Genomic DNA, 19,641 nt, shown 5'->3' on the forward strand with positions numbered 1-19,641 from the left:
ACACAAAAGGTCTTCGACAACAGAAAGCTATCTACAGGCAAAAGAAACTAAAGACCGCATTTAAGATTGGATGGTGGGGCAAAAGAAGTACCTTGCAGGGTAAAAAGTGAGAGAATAAAACTCTCTCTGACCTTGCTGAGTAGCCAAAGAATTATTGGCTATGGCCCAATCTAATTCTACCTTTCCTAAGGGGAGAATTGTGTAGCTCCACAACTTGCCTAAGGTTGGGGATATTTCATGCCCCTGCATCACTCATGTGAGGGCAGCAGGGATTTTATAGCCCCCCCACCTTGGAAGAGGTGGTATTTTGAGCAACTGCCCCCTTGTCCAAGGGGCCATATGTGTTGGATGAAGCACATCATGCCATGCTCAAAATGATGATGTGGGAGATTTTGCGCACATCTTTGCCCTTGCCCAGGGCTTGAGTGATAGAGAATTTGGCAACTCACCACCTACTGCCTTGGCTAGACCCACCACCTTGAAAGGAATTCCAAAAAAAAGAACCAGGCGGCTAACTAATGCCTCGCTCATCCAGGACACCAATTTTTGTTGTTGTTATGTAGAATAGCCGTTTCGATGCATGTTAACTGAGAACATGGAACAAGGGCAACTAACTGACAGTTGTCCTACTCCTCCTCCAAAGAAGGTAGGAGTCCTACGAAAATAGACTTCAACTTTTATGCAAAAGGAGGCAAAAACACATTCCCACCAACCCTGAACCCGCAGGCAAAGCATGGGCTAACAGCCACTCTTTCCTTTAAGCAATGGGCAAACACTCATGCTATTCGGCCAGGTTGGGGGCGGGAGGTTACCAAACATCCACCACTAACTACAAATATTTGTCTCTTTAGTCTGATATATATATATAACCACGAAATATATACATCCAAGAAAAACCAAAGTGGTGATGGACGGAGCGTTGACAATACAAACACTCACCCCCAGTCAACTGATCTGGGTTTAATCCATCACCGTTCTTTAGCTCACTCCGCAACCCCAGTTCAGACATGGCCATATGCAAATCAGTCTGACCCTGTGCCTCATGGGAACAGTCCAGCCCGAACTGCCAAGCCATGTCTTCCCTGGACCGGAATCAAGCTTCCCAGGACCGGTTTCTGGCATTACAGCCGTCCTGGGAAGCTGGATTCCGGTCCAGGGAAGACATGGCTTGGCAGTTCGGGCTGGACTGTTCCCATGAGGCATATGGCCATGTCTTAACTGGGGTGGCGGAGTGAGCTAAAGAACGGTGATGGATTAAACCCAGATCAGTTGACTGGGGGTGAGTGTTTGTATTGTCAACGCTCCGTCCATCATCCCCTTTGGTTTTTCATTCTATACATCCAGACAGGAAGATTACATTTATGATAAGGCAGTTACAGGTGTGAAAGCAGGCGCTCAAGGTTAAGTCCACTTATAAGACCAACAACCCAGTTTCACACGTGCAAATATTTCCTGTTGACTTGTCAGTCACATAAAAAGAACAAAAATGTATCATGTTACCAACCTAATCTTAGCAAGTTACTTTATGAAACTACAGTCATCTGTCCGGGGAAATCTTGGACTGAGTAGCAGCCATAAGCAGATATAGGGTGTGGGGGGGGGGGGGGGGGGGGGGGTTTGAGGGGGGAGTACCAGGAAAAAGATGATTAATTATGTGGATACTAAAAGAAAGATAGACTGGGCAGATGAATAAGCCTCAGGTATGTCAGTCATTTTATTTTTGCGTAGTGTTGCATTCAATATGTATGTAATGTTTAGGTCTCGCCTATGCAGCGCACAAGCTTTGCTTAGGAGAGGACCTCTTGGGATCGCTCAGGGCTTTTTAGGAAACTCGTGCATGTACTGCATTATTCCCAATGAGCCCTCGTGCATGTGCGGCGTTTACCTTGCGGGAGCGAGCAGCGGCGTTTGCAATTATCGCGCCCTACCATAAGGTAAAAGCTGGCTTTTCATTGTTTATTGCTTGTACGGTGTACATCGAATAAAACCAGCCGCTTGGGGGTGCCAAATGTGTGTGGTTTGTACTAATAACTCCCAAGGTGGCCTATCCTTATGTCAACTTAAATGTGCGCGGGAACTGGGAAAGCAGGTACGAATCCATGCAAGGGAATTATTTTTTGAGAATTCCAATCATGATTTAATGGGTTGCGCATTTAAGGCACTATTTATAAAGTGGTCATGTGAGCTTAATTTATTGTGTGTAATGCAAGTACATTTCAGTTCTCAGCTTCACATGGAGTCCTTACTCTAGGGTTATAATACTTAAGTAGCGGTATCCCAAATGTGCACAATTAGCCACCGCTTCCTCTCGTAATTACACGAAATTCGATACAAAGCGGATCTGGCATTTATGGTTATATTTTTGTGCGAAATGGGTCCAAAGCCACTAGTCCCACAAACCTCCGTAGTTTGTGATCTGGGTGGTCGCGTTCTTTCTGTAATCCCACTCTAAAATGTTGCTATGATGGCACAAGGGCATAATTTCAAGAATTTTGTGCGACAAGCCGAACGCAAAAATGCGCACAATTACACTGGTCTTACTGTTTAGGGGACTCCTACCCAGAGTGATCTTGTCTGATCATGTCTATAAAAGAAAAGGGATGTGCTCTGAGAAAAGATGATGCAATACCAACTGTGAAGCAGCATCCCTATGCACATCACAGGATGACTCAAATCTTAAGGTTTCCAGCTATGTGGTGAGACCATGGAGTAGGAGGACTGCAGCATTTGTCTGAACCTTTCGTGAGCTGATGGTTGAAAGCAGGGCTTCATACCTTGCAATCTTCACCTCTTCATTCATTCATTCATACAGGCCCAGGGAAAATTTAGAAAGCATAACTGGGTTGTTGGTCAGCAACTACACTGGTCGGTCCTCTTTGGTGGTAGCACGGCTCTCCTAACCCAGTCATGGATGCCTAATGCATTCTGAAACATGAGACAATTCTGTAGCACCCACGGCTTTACAACTATTTGTTTGAACAAGTTATTCTTCGTCAACTTAGCTGGGTTAATTTCTCTAACAAGACATCTGGAATGTCTTTTTACATCAGAATTTGTTTGCCCTTAAAACTATAAACCATGCTTTTTATATGACCCACAGAACAAGAGGCACTCTCCTACTACAAAATTACCAAACAACCATTGACATAGCCAATAGGTCTCGCTTTTGGGACCTTATAAGTATTTAGTTATGCAGTACAATATCCTTGGTGCAACAGCATCAACTGTTGCATGGCTAAACACTAATGTGGTCCCAAAGGTGAGACCTATTAGCTATGCCAATGCTTGTTTAAAAATTCTGAGAACAAAGTTATGTTAGGGAAAAGCTCTGCATCTCTGGTTGTGGATAAAAGGGCAGCATTGGTTGAAGGTGGAGAGGGTGGGAGGACAATACTAGGCAGTCATCTTTCACAAGTACAATAGTATTCTAGCAACGGCCATAGCCCTATATGCACAGAACTATATGCATTAAAAAGTGCACACAGCTCCTGGGTGCAAAGTCATACAGTGGGTTCCCACACCTTCCATGATAAAGAAAAAAGGAACCTTAAAGACAGGTGGCAGCTCCTGTGGGCTTACCAAAGTTAAGAATCACTTAAAGGTTTCTGAAAATATTACTAAAATTACTTTAAGGCACGCAGAACGTTATAAAAACATGTATACAGCTGCACAGCTTAAACAATTCAAACCACTAAATATCGCCTACATTTCCACACTGCCTCCTGAGGCGGGACTCCATAAAATTACTTCAAGGGTACACTAGGTTACCCACGAGAAATGGAATCTCGATCTGGGATATGTATCAAAGTAGGCCTAATGGGAAGACTCATCAATGGAAAAGTATTGTACTATGCTAAAGCTAAAAAGTAATACATTTAAAAAAAAACTGCATTTATGTACTCTTCCCACCCTTCTAAACTGAAGACATTTGAGGAACAGAGTAATGCCCATTGTGACAACAGTCTGCAGATCTCAAGTCAGTGGAGGCTTGAGAAATCCATAGAGTCAGGGTCTAAAACACTGCAGGTATAACGCGAAGCCATCAACCAGGGAGTTCAGCTAACTGTCTGGCGTAAAACTATATAATTGCATTTTTGGAAGGGACTCAAGGACCAATGCTAGCTGGGTATTTTTATCCCATAATCATCTCACCCACTAGGGCCTAGGATCTGATAGCAGGAGATGGGGAAAGGTGGAATGGAGGGTGGATTGAACCCAAGGCTATAGTTCATGGCAGAATAGACTAAGAAAAAACAAGTCACTGTGCTCCACTCAATAGAGGCAAGTACCAGGGCCATGGGTAGGCTGCATAGTAGAGATTGAGGAGTTTGGCATTTGCATCAGCAGCATAACAATGACAGGCACCACAGAAATCTTGAACGCCTCTTGGCTATCCATGCTTGCCAGAAGCTGCAGTCCCTAGCCATCTGTTGCTGTGCTGTGCGCCAGATGTTGTACCACAGAGTTTAGAAAAATACAGTTACCTCAAAACGTGGCATTACTTAGAATGATGTAGTTTGTGAAGCAAATTAATGTGCATCAAAGCAATTAACATGTTCTCCTTATGAAGACCTTTAGGAATCCTACGGCTATAAACCCCTCAAAAAAGGTCAAGTACAAAGGAAGATAAACAGGTCTAAAAACAATAAGACTAATTCCTACATTAACATCCAGACATTCAAATATTCAATACAGTAAATTCATGTATTTACCAGTTTTGTAAAAAAAAGTGCAGCACATAACCTTGAGGAGGATAAGAAACGCCTCATGACATGATGACTGTTACTGGGACACCGCCATAGCAACAGGGAGCTAATGCTCTTGATACAAGCTGGTTATTTCTTCAGGAAGAAAGTCTACCATGGAAGCTCGTCCATCAAGTAGGTGCAGCTTGGCTTTTTCTGAACAGACTCTTCCTGCAGGGACAACACCATCCATCTTCTCAGTAGGCAAGGTAAGCTCTTTTACCAAGGCAGACCCACAGTTTCTTCCAGTAGATAGTGGGAAACTCCTTCACGTGATGCCTGGTCACCTTGGGTAGGCAGTTTGTAAAGGATAAGCACAAGGGGGTATACAGTCAGGTCACCCCCCACTCAGTCTACAAACAAAAGTAGACCTGACCAATTCTGAACAACTAAATCTATTCAGAAGGCATCCGAGGAGTTTATAAGAAATTTTAAAACTTCCTCCAAGGCACCGCACATTACCATTAGTCTAGTATCAAATTGTTCAATTTCGAAAAAAAGTCAATACACCACACCTCAAAAAAGAAGAAAAAAAATGTGTGTCAATACAAAGTTTGTGAAAAAGTGTGGGAAAAGTAAGAAAGTGTCTCAGGGTAGTAACACCAAGGGAGGCTTGTTGGTTGGAACTCACTAGCTCACCCACTTATCATAGGCCCCTTTCTTACCCAGAAAGAAAAACAAAGGTGTACTTTTTCATAGTGTTCAGAGGTGAGAGAAGAAACAAGCATTGGCATTGCCAATAGGTCTCGCTTGTGGGACCTTATAAGTATTTAGTTTTGCAGCACAATATCCTTGTTGCATAATCGGATATTGTGCTGCAAAACTAAATACTTATAAGGTCCCACAAGCGAGACCAATTGGCAATGCCAATGCTTGGTTTTTTTTCTGGAACTACCGACAAACGCAGCTATATAGAGGATTGTTGGATATTTTACTACATTTTATTAAGAAGAACATTACTAATGTTCACATATTCAATTACCCGAAGGGATACGACTAATACCGAAGACAAAACCAACAGAAAATACGAAGAAATATTCAAATGTCTGAAATAGAACACGAAAAGGATCAACTGCCAACTAAAGAGAAGCGTTTATGGAGTTAGCGTGGATTACATCTACCCGGTCGCATTTGATGCATTTAAAAGATGAAGCCTCTGTGCATTCTGTTGTAATTTGTCCAACAACGCCAGGGGAATTAATTAACCGAGTTCCGCGGATTTTGAGCATGTAGCAAAAACGTGCAATAAAATGTATTAATAAAGACAACGTGGGCGGACACTGAATTTTGCGAGCACTAGAAGAATGACAATCCTCCCTCCGAGTCTACCCCGAGAAGAGGGTTAGGTAACTGATGCTGGTCACGACCCAAAATTGCCTAGTGCGATTTTATTGTTGCAGTTCGAGTCTACAAACGGTTTGCGCGCCAATTAAACCTGCAGGTACCTTTCCACAGTTCCCACGCGTATAATTAAACCTGGTAATAGCCTCGTCTGCTATTTAAAGCCTTTAGCAAGGCAGCGCCAGCCATTGTCAACATTAAAATAATTTAGGTCGGTTGACGGGCGTATATACCGTTGTGCTCCGTGGAACTGAAGTCTTAAATGTATCCCACGGGTTTGGAACACCGGAGGTGCACGGCCAGTGTACACCCCTCTGCACAGCCGGCGGGACTCGGGTAAATTGGATCAGTGTTTCAGCCTGAGACCTGTGAGCCAGCAGGTGTTACTAGCACAGAACACGATTGTTTTTTGCGAGTTGTAAAAGGTCCACAAAATCAACACAATCACAAAAATAGACCTAAAAAATTTGGATTATATGCAAGTCCCTCTGTCGAATGACACCCTGATGTTCAAAGTAAACCGTGGCACGTTCTGAAAATATCAGAGTATCACGCCCGCCGTGAATTTCACTCAGGTGCCAAAAATGGAATATGCGCCAAGTTTCGATTAAGACTACATAGGTGTGTGGTGTCCCTCGTATACGACGCTGAAATAAGATGGCTGAAATCTGAAAACGAAGAGGGTGCAATTACACACTTTGAACAATGGCACATGCGAGGGAGGGGCCTGTCACACCTCTGCCTTTCAGTAGCGACGAATACATGCAACATGGAAATAAATTCCAACATCATGAGACCTCAGAGGAGAAAGAAGAGGGAGGAACTTGTGTGAAAGAGGAAGAGACGGGAAAGAATGTAAACGGCAAAAAGGTCATGTTAATGCGTGCGCCGGGAAAGGAAGGCAGAGAAGGGGAGGGGGAGGAGAAATGCGAAAATGACTAATTAGGGGAGGAGAAGCCGAGAAGCCGCAGAGCGCACGCTGGGCGAAGCCCTTTGATGTGCTGTGCGGCAAATGGGAGGGAGGCTGATGCGCGTTCGTGTTTGAACACGTGGTTCACATGAACTGCATGAAAACGCCATGAAAACGCCAGCAAAAAGCTGGTGGTTTCATGATGTTTTCGCCGCTTGAATTCTCGCTCCGCTCGATGCGCATATCGATAGGTCGCGAGACCTAAAAACTGAACGAACGTGTGTACTGTCAGTGCTTATGTCACTCAAGTGCCCGCTGGTCCCCGTGAGAAAAGAAATGAAATTCTCAAAATTAAAATGAGGTACAACTCACTTGCTGAATTTAATTTTATTTGATGCTGTGAGCGTCCTCAATTTAAAAAATTGTTTATTTTCAGCCATTTTCATAAACCAAAAGCAGACATTTTGTTGCCGCCTATTTATGCAACTTCATCAGGGCTGACAGGGTAACCAGTATTCACCTCACTTGACTCACACCAGACCTGTGGTTATAGGACATTAAAAAGAAGGACGTGCCAATTGTAAAGATCACCATACTTTCAAATGCACTTGCGGGTTATCTCAAAACTGCTCAATCGTATGCATTGTTAACGAGTGGTTGCTGTTTTCCTTCATACCTGCAACCTACTCTTCAAGGGATCACGTGCCGACTGGTCGTGTATCCCGGTAACGACTACTACAGTCAGCGTCATCTAAAATTACATGCTTGTTAGTTATAGCCCAAATTGCGAGAATAAAAATGCACTTATTATGTGGCCCAGTTTAAGATCCTCTCAAGTGTATTGCCAACGTTTTTTGTTTGCCATTTTCCGCTCTTTGTACAGTTAAAACCCACCCATACACAACTACTATACACCCTCGTAATCCTATGTGCCTCTCCCATACCTTCCAGCAACTATGAACAAACCAGATTTTCCAGATGACTAGAGCTGTGGGGGCTTAAACAGAGCAAGCATCCTCATCCACACCCCTGCACTCAAGACCAACTCCCGCTTTCAAACCCTTACAGCTACCGCATATAGCTGGAAGTCTCAAAATCCATCCAGAAGCTCTCCAAGGGACGTGGGCGCTAAGAATTTAAACCCTGCCCTCACCCAAGGGTCCATGTGTACCGGAAGCCACCGCCCCCAGTTTCCTTCCTGGTCCCATCACGTTGCGTTATTACAGGGTGGCCATATTTGAGTGGAGTGAAATTGCATATTCACCCTAGGGATGCCTGCTATATTTTAAACTATACAAGCAGAACCACTTATTTTAAGCCTATACAGGTCTTCAAAATATTTAATCACAGCAGGTTTATTCCAAGGAGTAATCGAAGTACTAATAGGATATAATTACCAATACTGAATATTTTTCAAATACAAAATCCTTTCACTACTTCAATACTTACAGACTCGTATACTGGAGGGAAAATGAAAAAACGGAAACCCCATGCTCATTGCACCCTGCATTGTAATGTTACCACTACTAATCGTTTTTCAAAATATCTGTCACTTAGAAAAATACTTAGGCTTTTTCTTTACTGTACTCGTAGTCGTATACTCAAGTGGACTTAAGAAAACAGGGGGAAACATATGTACAATATACCCTGTATGAAGGTGCTAGAAGCTCACCCACAGACGCCTCATGTCGATAACAGAACCTCAAAGCCAGTTATTGTTATCTCACATCAAGGTTGAAGACAGTGATAGCTACGGGATATCTAGGCCCCTCAGTCACCCAAGACATGCACCCGACTGTATAGAATTGCTTCATTGTCTACCAATTTTATTCCATTCAGTGGAGTCTTTCAGGCCTATACGGTCCGCTTTCTCAGAAAAAATCCATCTTGCCTCCTTTCTGGCTAAAAGTATGTAAGGTCGATACTATTTGGCAACCAAAGTTTGGTGTGAAGTAGTCTAACAGCAGTACGTCCAGTCTATCCTGGTACCCAGTCAGAGTTTATTTCTGATCTTAATTCTCCATCAGCTACTGGTTAGCTTGAAGGTTTTATTAAACTTACCCAGGTACTGAACCATCAGATTTCGGAGGCCAATCATGCAATCCGCTTCCTTCGTAGGGGACTCAGGAGTTTATGCCCAACAACCTTGGGCCAAAGTCACTGGAGCACAGACAGGATAGCTAAATAGAAACTGTTCAAGTAGCTGAATTACATACAGTCGTGTAGAATCAAACTGAAGATAAATGAGACAGCAGAAAAAAAAACGAAAAAAAAAACCACTTACTCCTGTGGTTCTCAGGTTATGTACCAGCCATGCTATCAAGGGTCTTGTTAAATCATTCCAACAATCCACTGGTCTCCAGGCAGTGTGCTCTGAGAGTTGTATGTTACACCATCTCTCATTTATGAGATGGAATACATTTTTCTGTCAGAAATGTCCATCTTGCAAATTGAGACTTTAAATCGGACGAATATCCTCGTAACTACCCAAGGATGTCAATGGCCCAACTGCTCAAACAGAACACCCACTAAAGGCAGCAGCACCAACTGTGATGTGCCTTCCCATCTTACAACTCACTTGGCAAGAGGAATAGGGTCTACAGAACCACTCGGCACAGAGGGTGCAACCTGTCCAGGGTGTTTCAATGCACAAATGCCTCGCTATGGGAATCTCATGTGGCAGTGACATGAAATTCCTGTGCACTACAGAAACCTCCAGCCTCTTGCTGGTACCCGTGAAAGGATTCCGAGGCTTAGTTTACAGCAGTCCATGCTCCAAGACCACATGTTTGCCAAGCAAGTCTTCCTGACCTGATCCTGCGCTTTCTTCCTAAGTACCGCAAGAGTATGTTCTCAACTTGCACCAAGCAAAACTCTTACCAGCACGTTCTTCCATCAGTTAACAAACCCTGAAGTTCTGGAAGCGACACAAACCCAACACACAGTTTTCCTCAGGGTACGTCACCCTCCTCACTGCCTAGAACATAAGTCAAGGGCATCATGACTAGTGTCTTCTATATTAGCCTCCATCAATCCCTGCACAGCTGCTTGCAGCTTCCATCTGGCATTAATGTGCAGCCTGAGCCCTAGAAAGCACAGCTGATGTGGTCCACGAAATGTAGGCCACTATCCCAGGGATTAACCCAGTTGCTATCAAGTCAGCTCCTAAGGCATCTAGTACCATGTTTCTTCCCACAGTTATCTTGGCATTGAATTCTGCTTCAACCCAGGCAAGCAAGGTACACCATGTAGTCTCCACTAGTCTGCAATCGGTGGAACCATGCAGAACCTCCTCAGGTTAGAGATACTTCCTCTAAACCATAGTTCTTTAAGCACAGTATACATAACGGCAGGAACCTTCCTTCCATTAACACCCATCTCCAGAAGAAACCCCATGGTATTTGGGTAACTATGCTTCAGAATATCGCCCTCCCAAATGTACACAGATATACAGCCTTTACTGGTACCTACCCAAGGATAGCATACTGCCTATCATACTTGCTGCTGTTAAAAATAGTTCTTGTAACATCGCTCCCCATGGCACTTAAAACAAGTCACCAACTTGGCATGGAGGTAACCGCCTCCTGGCCGAATTAGTAACCTAGCTCCCATTAGGCTTTTATCCTTGCCAAAATCTTGTCAATCAAATCTGGCCCTTCCACTACTATTTAGAAGGTAACTCTCTCCCCTTGGACTTGGAACCAAGTTCCTTCAGACCCTGGTTAATCTCTCTTCACTTGTCTCTCAATAGTTTTTCTGGCTCTCCCGTTTTCAAAACAGACAAATACTGCCCGAGTGAAATACACTCAGCCACCATCAACTGGTTAAGAGACTGAACATTATTTGCTTCCACCACTTTCACCTACTTCTTCCAATGATACAACATACTATGGATATAATGATCAATGTAACGCAATGGAAGTGATCTAAAAAAAAAACAACAATTTTTTTAAACTTCCCATAATACTCATCGTAGAAAACGTGCGTTAGTCCAAAAGCCGTGGAATTGGAGAGGAATTTCTACAAAGAGTGAAGTACTGCTGATAAACGTGACGAGGTTCTTGTACAGGGTGAGCTTAGTGAACAGGGAGAGGCAACTGACCTAGCAAAGAGTTTGTTATTCCAAGCACTTATTCTTTTATAAAGTTTTCTATAGCACGAAAATGTCCCTAGAGGGCACAAAAATGTCCCTAGAGGGTATCAGAGCACTGTACAAGAAAAGAAAGCAGGATATTGAAGTGAAAACAAAATCTAGCCACATATATGAACGGAGAACAAACACCGAGGATAAACAAAATAGTAAGCTTGACCTCTATAGGGGACACCTATGTAGTAGTCAAAATCAATAAATGAGTCACAGGCAGGTATACAATCAATACAACAAAAAAGTGTTATCTTAGGGCAAAAACTTGTTCATCAGAAGTGTTATCACTTATTTTCTGAAGGAGGCAGTAGACGAACTTAGGCGGATATACAGCAGCAGAGAGTTCCAAATCTTCAGGGCGACACCCGAGAAAGCTCTGTAGCATGTTTACTTTTTGTGGAAAATCTGGTTTCAGTAGCAGGGAGCTAGCCCTCCTTGAGGACCTGCAAACCCCAACCCCCCCAATAACTTTTGTGCCAAATATCTGGGAGTCTTGAAATGTTGAGCTTTAGGAGTCATGCACACAATCTTTAGTTGTATTCTTGCCTTATAAGGGAGCCAGTTCAGGAAATTTAGAGCCCGGGAGATGCGATTTATTTTTCTCCAGAGACAAGTCTGGCAGCAGCATTAAGGGAGGCCCTTAGAGGGGCCACCCGTTATCTAGGTAAGCCCCATAGGGTGGTACTTCCATAGTCCAGCCTGGGCAACAGAGCTCGGTCCTCAAACTTAAGGTCATCCTGTGGGAGGAAGGGTTTAAGTTTCCTTAAAATGCTCATTTAGTAATTCCCTCCTTTGGTGGTAGTACAGATGTAATCCTGCATATTTAGGTATGTCTAGTGTACTTCCCAAGGATCTAGCAGAGTCAATAATGTGAGGAGAACAGTTGAGGACTGTCAGTTGCTTCATCTAAAGGATCTTGGGACAGTGGTTCGGAGGAGTAATGAGGAGGAATTCCGCTTTGGCAGTGTTGAGCTTGAGATGTTTGCCAGTGAGCCAATGGTGAGTGTTTTGTAAAGTAGATTTGAGGGAAATTATGTCTTCTGGGGAGGAGATTTTCAAATACAAATCGAGTGTCATCTGAATACATGCGATAATGAATGCTGCCAGATTTCTAGGCGTCTGCTAGAGATTCCAAGAATAAATTACAGAGAATGGGTGAAAGGGCAGATCCCTTTGGAACACCAAGGGTGACTACAGAAGGCTAAGAAATGGATTGATTTGCCTTGACTCTATGGGTTCTGTTATGGAGGAATGAAGTGAACCGTTGCAGCTCAGGTCCTGATAAGCCCATCCTCCATTAAAGTAAGTTCAACAGACTGTCATTTTTAACAGTGTTGAAAGCATAGGATAAGTCAAGTAGTATCAGAAGACACGATTCATTTAGGTCCAAAAAATTTAATATGTCATCCACAATGTGTGTGAGTGTCCATTCAGTGCTGCAATCTTGACGGAAGACAGACTGGTGTTGGTTAAGCAGTTGAACGTTATCTATGTGGTTGTAAAGTTGGATCTGGACACATTTTTCCAGACGTATCGCCATAGTGGGAATGTTAGAGATAGGGTGAAAGTTAAGATCTGAACAATCTGCACTAGGTTGTTTTTAGAATGGCTAATAGTGCCTTGCCGTTGTGAGGCATTAATCTTAGACCAGAAGGTGAGAAAGATGCTGTGATCTCCTTAAAGATCGGAGACAACGGGTTAATTAAGTGATTAGATGGGTTTAAAGCTAAAAGAATGTTATAAAGGTCACTTTCATTGAGGGGTATAAAAGTGTGCCAGGAGGCATTGTTTTTGGGGATCTGACCAGGGGGACAAACCCGCTCAGTGGCCTGGGAATAAGTGGAAAGAGGTGTGAGGTAACAGGAAGTGGTGCCCTCGCTGATTGTAGATAATTTCCAATGGTTTTAGTTTTTCCCAAGAAGAAGGAAGCCAACGTCTCACAGTTTGGTAGAGTCGCGGACCCAAAGCCAAGCGGATTTGGTATGTTGAGCGATTGTTGCTTGACTATTTCAAAACGTTTTTGAGGTCTATTTCTGGCTTGGTTTAGCTGGGTTCTAAAGAAGATGGCCTTCACATTTTAGATTTTTCTGTTGTAGGTGTTCCTTACTATTTTAAGCGTTTTAGGTATTCAATGAATGGCACGGATCTCCAAGCTCTTTCTGCTAATTGTATATTGCATCTTTCAGAGTTGAAGTTGTCATTGAACTAAGGTTTAGAGTCTTTGGTGGATGTTTTTTGGCGAAGGGGGTGACAGAGTCAAGGAAATCCAAAATGGATGTATTGTATAACTCTGTGTGGTCATAGACATCTACCATGTCCATCTGAGTAGTCAAGGTGTTGTTACAGCAGGTAGATAAGTCATTAGGATTTAGGTTTCAAAGACTCCTTTTCCATTGTTTTGTTTTCTAAGGTGGAGTGCTCTTCAGGGTCACCTCCCCATTGATGAAGATGGTGGTACAGTAATGGTCTGTCCAGTCGCAGGGGATAATGGACTCCAATGTGATGGATGTCCATTGTAGAAATGATAAGGTCCAATGTCTCACCCTTGTTGTGAGAAGGGCTGTCAGAGATTTGGGTCAACTCGTGGTCTGATAGAAAGGATTTAAGTCGGTTTGTTGCATGGTCATTCCGGTGGAGATAAAAGACCCCAAGGAAGATCTGGGCCACTGGAGGGTCATCGTTAGTTGTGATGACTTCCATGATTTGTTCAATGAATGGCAGACTGTCTTCAGAAGGGTGATGGAGTGTATGTAGTTTGCAAATGAGACTAGTGTTGCCAACGATGTTGATGCAAAGATATTCACAGGCAGACAGGGTGGCAGTTTGTGACAAACACAGAATGTTTTGCAGTACATGCAGGCTATTCCCCCACTAGGTTTCTTAGATCTAGTTGAATGATGCTGTGACTTGGGGAAGTGGGGGGGCTAGTAAGTCTGTTAATTGGAGGAGATGAGCTGTTTAACCAAGTTTCCGTGAGGATAACTATATCGAGCTCATGTATGAGGATGAGGTCATAAATATCGGGTGCATGTTTACTAGCCGATTTACAGTTAAGGAGTAAGCATTTCAGTTGGCTATTGCTGTGGACAGTGGCAGCCCGAGAGATGTTAATACAGTTGAGGTTGTAGCGGTTTACAGCCCTGTGATTGTAGCTAGGTTCTCTGTAAGGGTTAGCCAGAATGGTTTGGATATGATATCAATGCGTCTTATTAGTATCTTTCATGTGGGAGTAAGAGGAAGAGTTTGTGGATGTCACTGTCAGATAGACCAACATTCAGTCTCATGGGTCATGAGGCAGAAGTATCTGACCACCCCAATTGCTACACTCTCCTTGACCTTATGATGTTGGAGATAGTTTTAAAAGACCCCACCCCACTTGCTCATTTAGCCCTACGTTTGGATGGACCCATTCACTTATCTGGGATCCCTTCTCTCATCAAACAATGGACATAAAATTAGAATCTACAGGTCTCAATGGCTTCACCATTAAATACCCTCCCAATCTCTCCAAAACTGCATCAAAAACACTCAAAACTCACCCTGAAACACTCATGTCAGATCCATACTTATGTTTAGCAAGAGTACATTAACTATTTACCTAATTTCGACATCAAAAAGACGTGCACAAAGGAAGACTATCATATATTCCATGCTTCAAATCACCTACACCAGGAAAACACCTCGTGTTCTCAGATTATCGGTCTCTCCTTCGCCCTGCTGCAGGGTAACGTTACCATATCTCTATACAATAGTAACATTTGAATGCAATCCTCGAACGACAAACTAGCAATAGAGGCTGAGAACTTCCTTATCCTCAAGAAGGTGGTGAACAAAAAAATCATACATCCACCTACCACCCCTTCTTGCTTGACAAATTTATTTTATTTTGAAAGATTTGTAGTGCGCACAGCTACCCTAAGAGTTTTCCCGGCACAGAATAGAAGCAGATATGTTGTCCCCGGGTCAGCCACATTCAGGGCTTCAAGTTCTTGCGAAAAGCAAGTAAGGAATTGCAGTTCCTAAGACAGGCAGTCCAAGAGTTCAAGAACTCGTAGGCAAAGGAGCAGCAGTTCATACAAATCAAACAAATACTGGGTATGGAAAATAGCGCAATGCTCAAAGATCTCTAGGGAGACGATTAGGGGAATAGGAGTAACCAACCAGTCCCTGCATTATGGAGGCGCTAAGCCATGTTTGGCATTGAACATATAGCACAATGCATTAAACTCTTACTTAAACCCATCCACTCTAGAGTCCTCATCTCCCGCTGGGCTTGAGAATCAATCTGTGACTTGCTGACCCAATGCCCATGCTTCCCATGCCCCTATTAGGGCAAACAGATTCCCTCATCCCTGGACCCTTTACCTCTCATTCACTCTTTTTCCCCGTCCTCTCCAGCGATGTTCCCTCTGGTACTCCCAAAGAACCCTCCTGTGCCCATAAGTTCTCTTTGTCCTAATCTATACCCACTACCTTGATTAACCTCTTGCGACCCAGGTCCCCCACTCAGCCCATAATACCCCCACCTTTGCACCCACAGTCTGTAGGCACATGGGGCTTATAAATAAAGTAGCAAAATATTACCATGGTGGTTCCTCTTCATAAATATAAAGTTTTCATATGATCAAAAATAAATCTGAATTCATACAAAATAAGCACATTTGGCTGCAGAAGGCTTTACTTGCGACCTAGAAACAGGTGTTTAAAGAACTGAAGTTATAAGAAGGAAACGATATTACACCCAGGTTTGACAGGTACTTAACTTGAAGATTAGGACTGCATAGGTAATAAAGAGAAGATTACATTACAGTTAGTGGTTCACGGGTATGTTTTTTGATGTGTTACCATTCCTAATCAATTTCAGCCATTGCGCTCGTTTTTCCATATATTTAAAAAATCTGAAACGTTCTAGAATAATTAAGGACTAGCCTGCACTCCGGCAAACGTGTACAGAAATAGATTTGAAAACGGAATCTATGCGATACTAATAATAAATTAAAAAATATATATATGAATTTCGGTGATAAGATTCTGTATGTAAAGTGTAGAGGTTACGTTTGGGCGTCAAAAGAGCATCGTCATTAAGTACTGAATTGGAGCTAGATGTAGATACGAATACAACCATCTTTCCGTGATAAATAGACCACCAGGCAAAGGGTGGTTAGTTAGGGTACCAGGACGAGTGCGATCGCCCATTCGTTGTCGAGAAGCAACATATTTCATAGCCGAACAGCCGAACATTTCTGTGGGTTCTACCGCCAGCTGGGGGAAGTCTTTTAACACTCACTCGCCAGTCGACTCACGAGACTACGGCCAACATGCGTACATAGCTTTCGTTACCAGGACAGCGTTGTTTGACAAAAGTGCACTTTCTGGTTCCCTTGCAATCCGCATGAATAGGTTAAGAGGAACGGGGAGGCACCCACAGCACCTTTAATGCAGTCATGAAAATCACGACAGAGGCGTCACTTCCTGAGGCCGAGAAAAAACGTAGTCAACACCACCAGACGTATTACACGTACCTGTGATTACTTGTTGCATTACAGTCACGTAAGCGGCATCCTGCGACGGCCACGGAATGTCACAGTGCATTAGCACCTAGGAGACCTCTAGCCAGAGTCAGGAATCAAACAACCAACTTAAGACAAGAGAAAGCTCATCCAAGAGAAAGCAAGAGTAAATGTTAATCAGCCTATTGCCGCAGCACGCCACTGCGCTGGTGACGTCAGACACGGAAATGACATCAGAAGCCGGTACAGCATCACACACACATGACGCCATGCACCAGAGCCAAATGAACACTCACCAGGTCGGACAGGGCCGCTCGAGATCCTGGAAGGGAGGCAGCCGCCGGGGATTCCCCTAGCGGCTCCTGGCAGGCGTTGTGTGGGGCCGGTGGATACGCATAGCCAGGGTGTACTGGATCCAGACCGCTAGACAGCCCGCCAAGGAGCGGCCTGACACTCAAGCAGCGGCACTCACGGCTAGCCAGGGTGGCGATGGCAAGGCCGGTAAGGAGCGTGCCCCCAGCTCTGTCTGCTGCCTGTCCCGCAACCCCGGCTCCGCCTCAGCGGCTACCGACCGGCTCCAGCAAAGATGGCCGCTAACTGCAGACTCGGGGTTGCGCGCGTACAGGCTGGAGTCTAGCACAAGAGGAAACGTAGTGCGTCAGAGAGCCCAGTGACCCTCTGTGGCTATGAAAACAGAAGACGTACCAAGAGCTTTCGCCTCCCCTTCCTAAGCTGCCATTGTCATAACAAAAGGACTAACACATGTCGCAGAAGTTCAAGAAGAGCTGGAGTACTAACTCGTTAAGTCAATGCGTCATCATTGTGTGCCATGTTGTTGGACAAAAAGATGTACAATCGACAGTCTTCGGCGGTCAATGAGGGTTGCGTTGTGCAAAACTCTTATTCTCGAACCACAAACATTCAACAAGCTTTCACAGAGCCAATAGGTCACACCTTTCCTTGCAATACTGTTTGACATCCACAAAAGAATCGAGCAATTGGCAAAGTCAATAGGTCTGGCTTTTTCTGGTGTGATGGTTATGTTTTTTTTAATGCGAACAATGCTAAAAATAAAGTAGAAATAAGCCACGCAGCCACCTGAACTTGGCTGCCATATGCTTGTAATATAATTTTTAGGTCGAGGCTAGCAGCAGTGCGTATGCGCTGCTCGCTCTGTAAGGCATGCGGTAGTAGAGTATGCTGTGGAAGCCTCGCCCACTCTTCTCCCATATTTTTCATTGGCTGGAGTCATTGTACTTTGTAATACTGGCTTCCGATTCATTATGAGGCTTGTTAGTCCCTCCTTGTTACCGCCTTGTCTCCATTTGTTTCCGCCCACAAGGACTGGACCTTTTACTTAGCACGTTACACAGACTTTATATTGTGAGTGAGCACTATTTTTGTTATTGACACTGATGGGGACAATGGCGGCTGCTTTATTTTGTTTTATTTCTTTATTTGTAACTTAACTACTGAGTGCGTCGCCTGCTGCAGGGACACTGCGCTCTGTTTGTTTTTTTAAACTTTAATACTGAGTGCGGCACACGCTTCAGGGACATAGTGCCTGGTTTTATAAACCTTAAAAATGTAAGTACGCTATCAGCATCTGGCAGTTGAGGCAGCGGCACAATGGAAGCCTGGCCCCTCCTCCCCTCCACAGAAAATCTTCCTTTTCAAAGGAGCGATTGTGTCTCTATTAAAAGGGACGCAAAACCAATTAACTCTTATATTGAGTTGCAATCGCTGTTCTGACATTCCTGAGCTCATTCATACCTCTTCCCCTTCGGTCCCTCGCCGTACACCCCTCCCTCCAAACACCACAGACGATTGTGTAAGCACGGAGCATGGTTGCGGGATCATCTCTAGTTTAATCAGATAACAGGAAAATCTGTGTTTTCAGTGCTAGCTGAGACAGGCGTCCCAAATTGTGACTGAGGAGGGAGGGGAATAAATAACCAAACCTGTATTCTTCTGTCTCCGTTATCACCACCGGCACCAGCTGATTCTAGGGCTGAATGGGCACCACACATCTCTCAGTGTACCTCAAGGATGCCCTGGGTTTATGCCTGCTATGTGCGTATCGCATGAATATCAGTCACCTTGGTTTTCCCTCAGAGCATGACTTGCACTGTCACTGAGCCTTCACTCCCTTCGTTCTCCCAGTGTCAGACCCTAATGACCCATCTCAGGGTTCCTGATCGTCGCATAGTGGTGTGCAAGGTCTTCTCAGTCACTTGAATTCTTGCAGTGTGTGTCTGTCTGATATATGATTCACACAAGTAATCAAGCGTTCTTCTTGTCACTCTTAGATGGCTTTCTCTTTTACAAGAGCAAGGTTCTAGATTGAATCCTGTTCTCTCTTTGGGATTTTGCCACCGCCACCGCCACCCTTCAAAACTGACGCTAGTCGTCATCTGCTCAGGACATGAGGACTCAATAATTCACTCCTGGTTGTGATTAAAAAAAAAAAAAGCATTTTCAGTGCAATAGGTCTAGCAGTTCCGCAAGTTTAAGCAATTGGCATTGTAATGACAATGCTTTTTATTTACGTTTGAAAAAACTAAATAAAAGGCATTGTCATTTACAATGCCAAGAGCTGAAACTCATGTAATTGCTAGACCTGTTGCATTGCAAATGCTTGTTTACATTACAAACATTCATTGACGTGTCTGTTTTACAATTTTTTTTAAAATAACAGTCCTTTTAGTTGTGACATGCATTTTATTATTATCATTATTTGCCAAGAAGACAAGAATAAATCACCACCAAACCAAACACTCAAATTTCAAGCCTCTGTAATGTTACCAAACTTTAAAAAGGAGACTGACAATAACTCACCAAAATGCAGGCAACATAAGTAGCCAGCATTTAAAGTTGATCTAAAAAAAATAACGCACACTTTAAACCAGCTATACCATTGAAGAGAAAGTAACTATTTTTAGACCAATGTGAACAAAGTCCACACGCTTTATGTAGTCACTCAAAGTGCAG

At 43.7% G+C, this 19,641-nt stretch overlaps 1 protein-coding gene across 2 annotated transcripts in view; it reads right to left on the reverse strand.

Moving 5' to 3' along the window:
- Positions 1 to 17,322, reverse strand: part of DCUN1D5 (defective in cullin neddylation 1 domain containing 5) — a 132,134-nt gene extending 114,812 nt beyond the window's left edge. Inside the window, exon 1 of one of the 2 annotated variants that reach the window (XM_078657017.1) lies at positions 16,947 to 17,322. The gene's annotated coding sequence lies outside the window, so the exon portion shown is untranslated. Of the gene's footprint in view, positions 1 to 16,662; positions 16,685 to 16,946 lie in introns of those variants that run through there. The other variant, XM_078657018.1, reaches the window with a different exon arrangement.
- Positions 17,323 to 19,641: the final 2,319 nt, after the last annotated feature.

This window comes from Lissotriton helveticus, chromosome 8 (assembly GCF_964261635.1).
Source record: "Lissotriton helveticus chromosome 8, aLisHel1.1, whole genome shotgun sequence".
Lineage (NCBI taxonomy): Eukaryota > Metazoa > Chordata > Amphibia > Caudata > Salamandridae > Lissotriton > Lissotriton helveticus.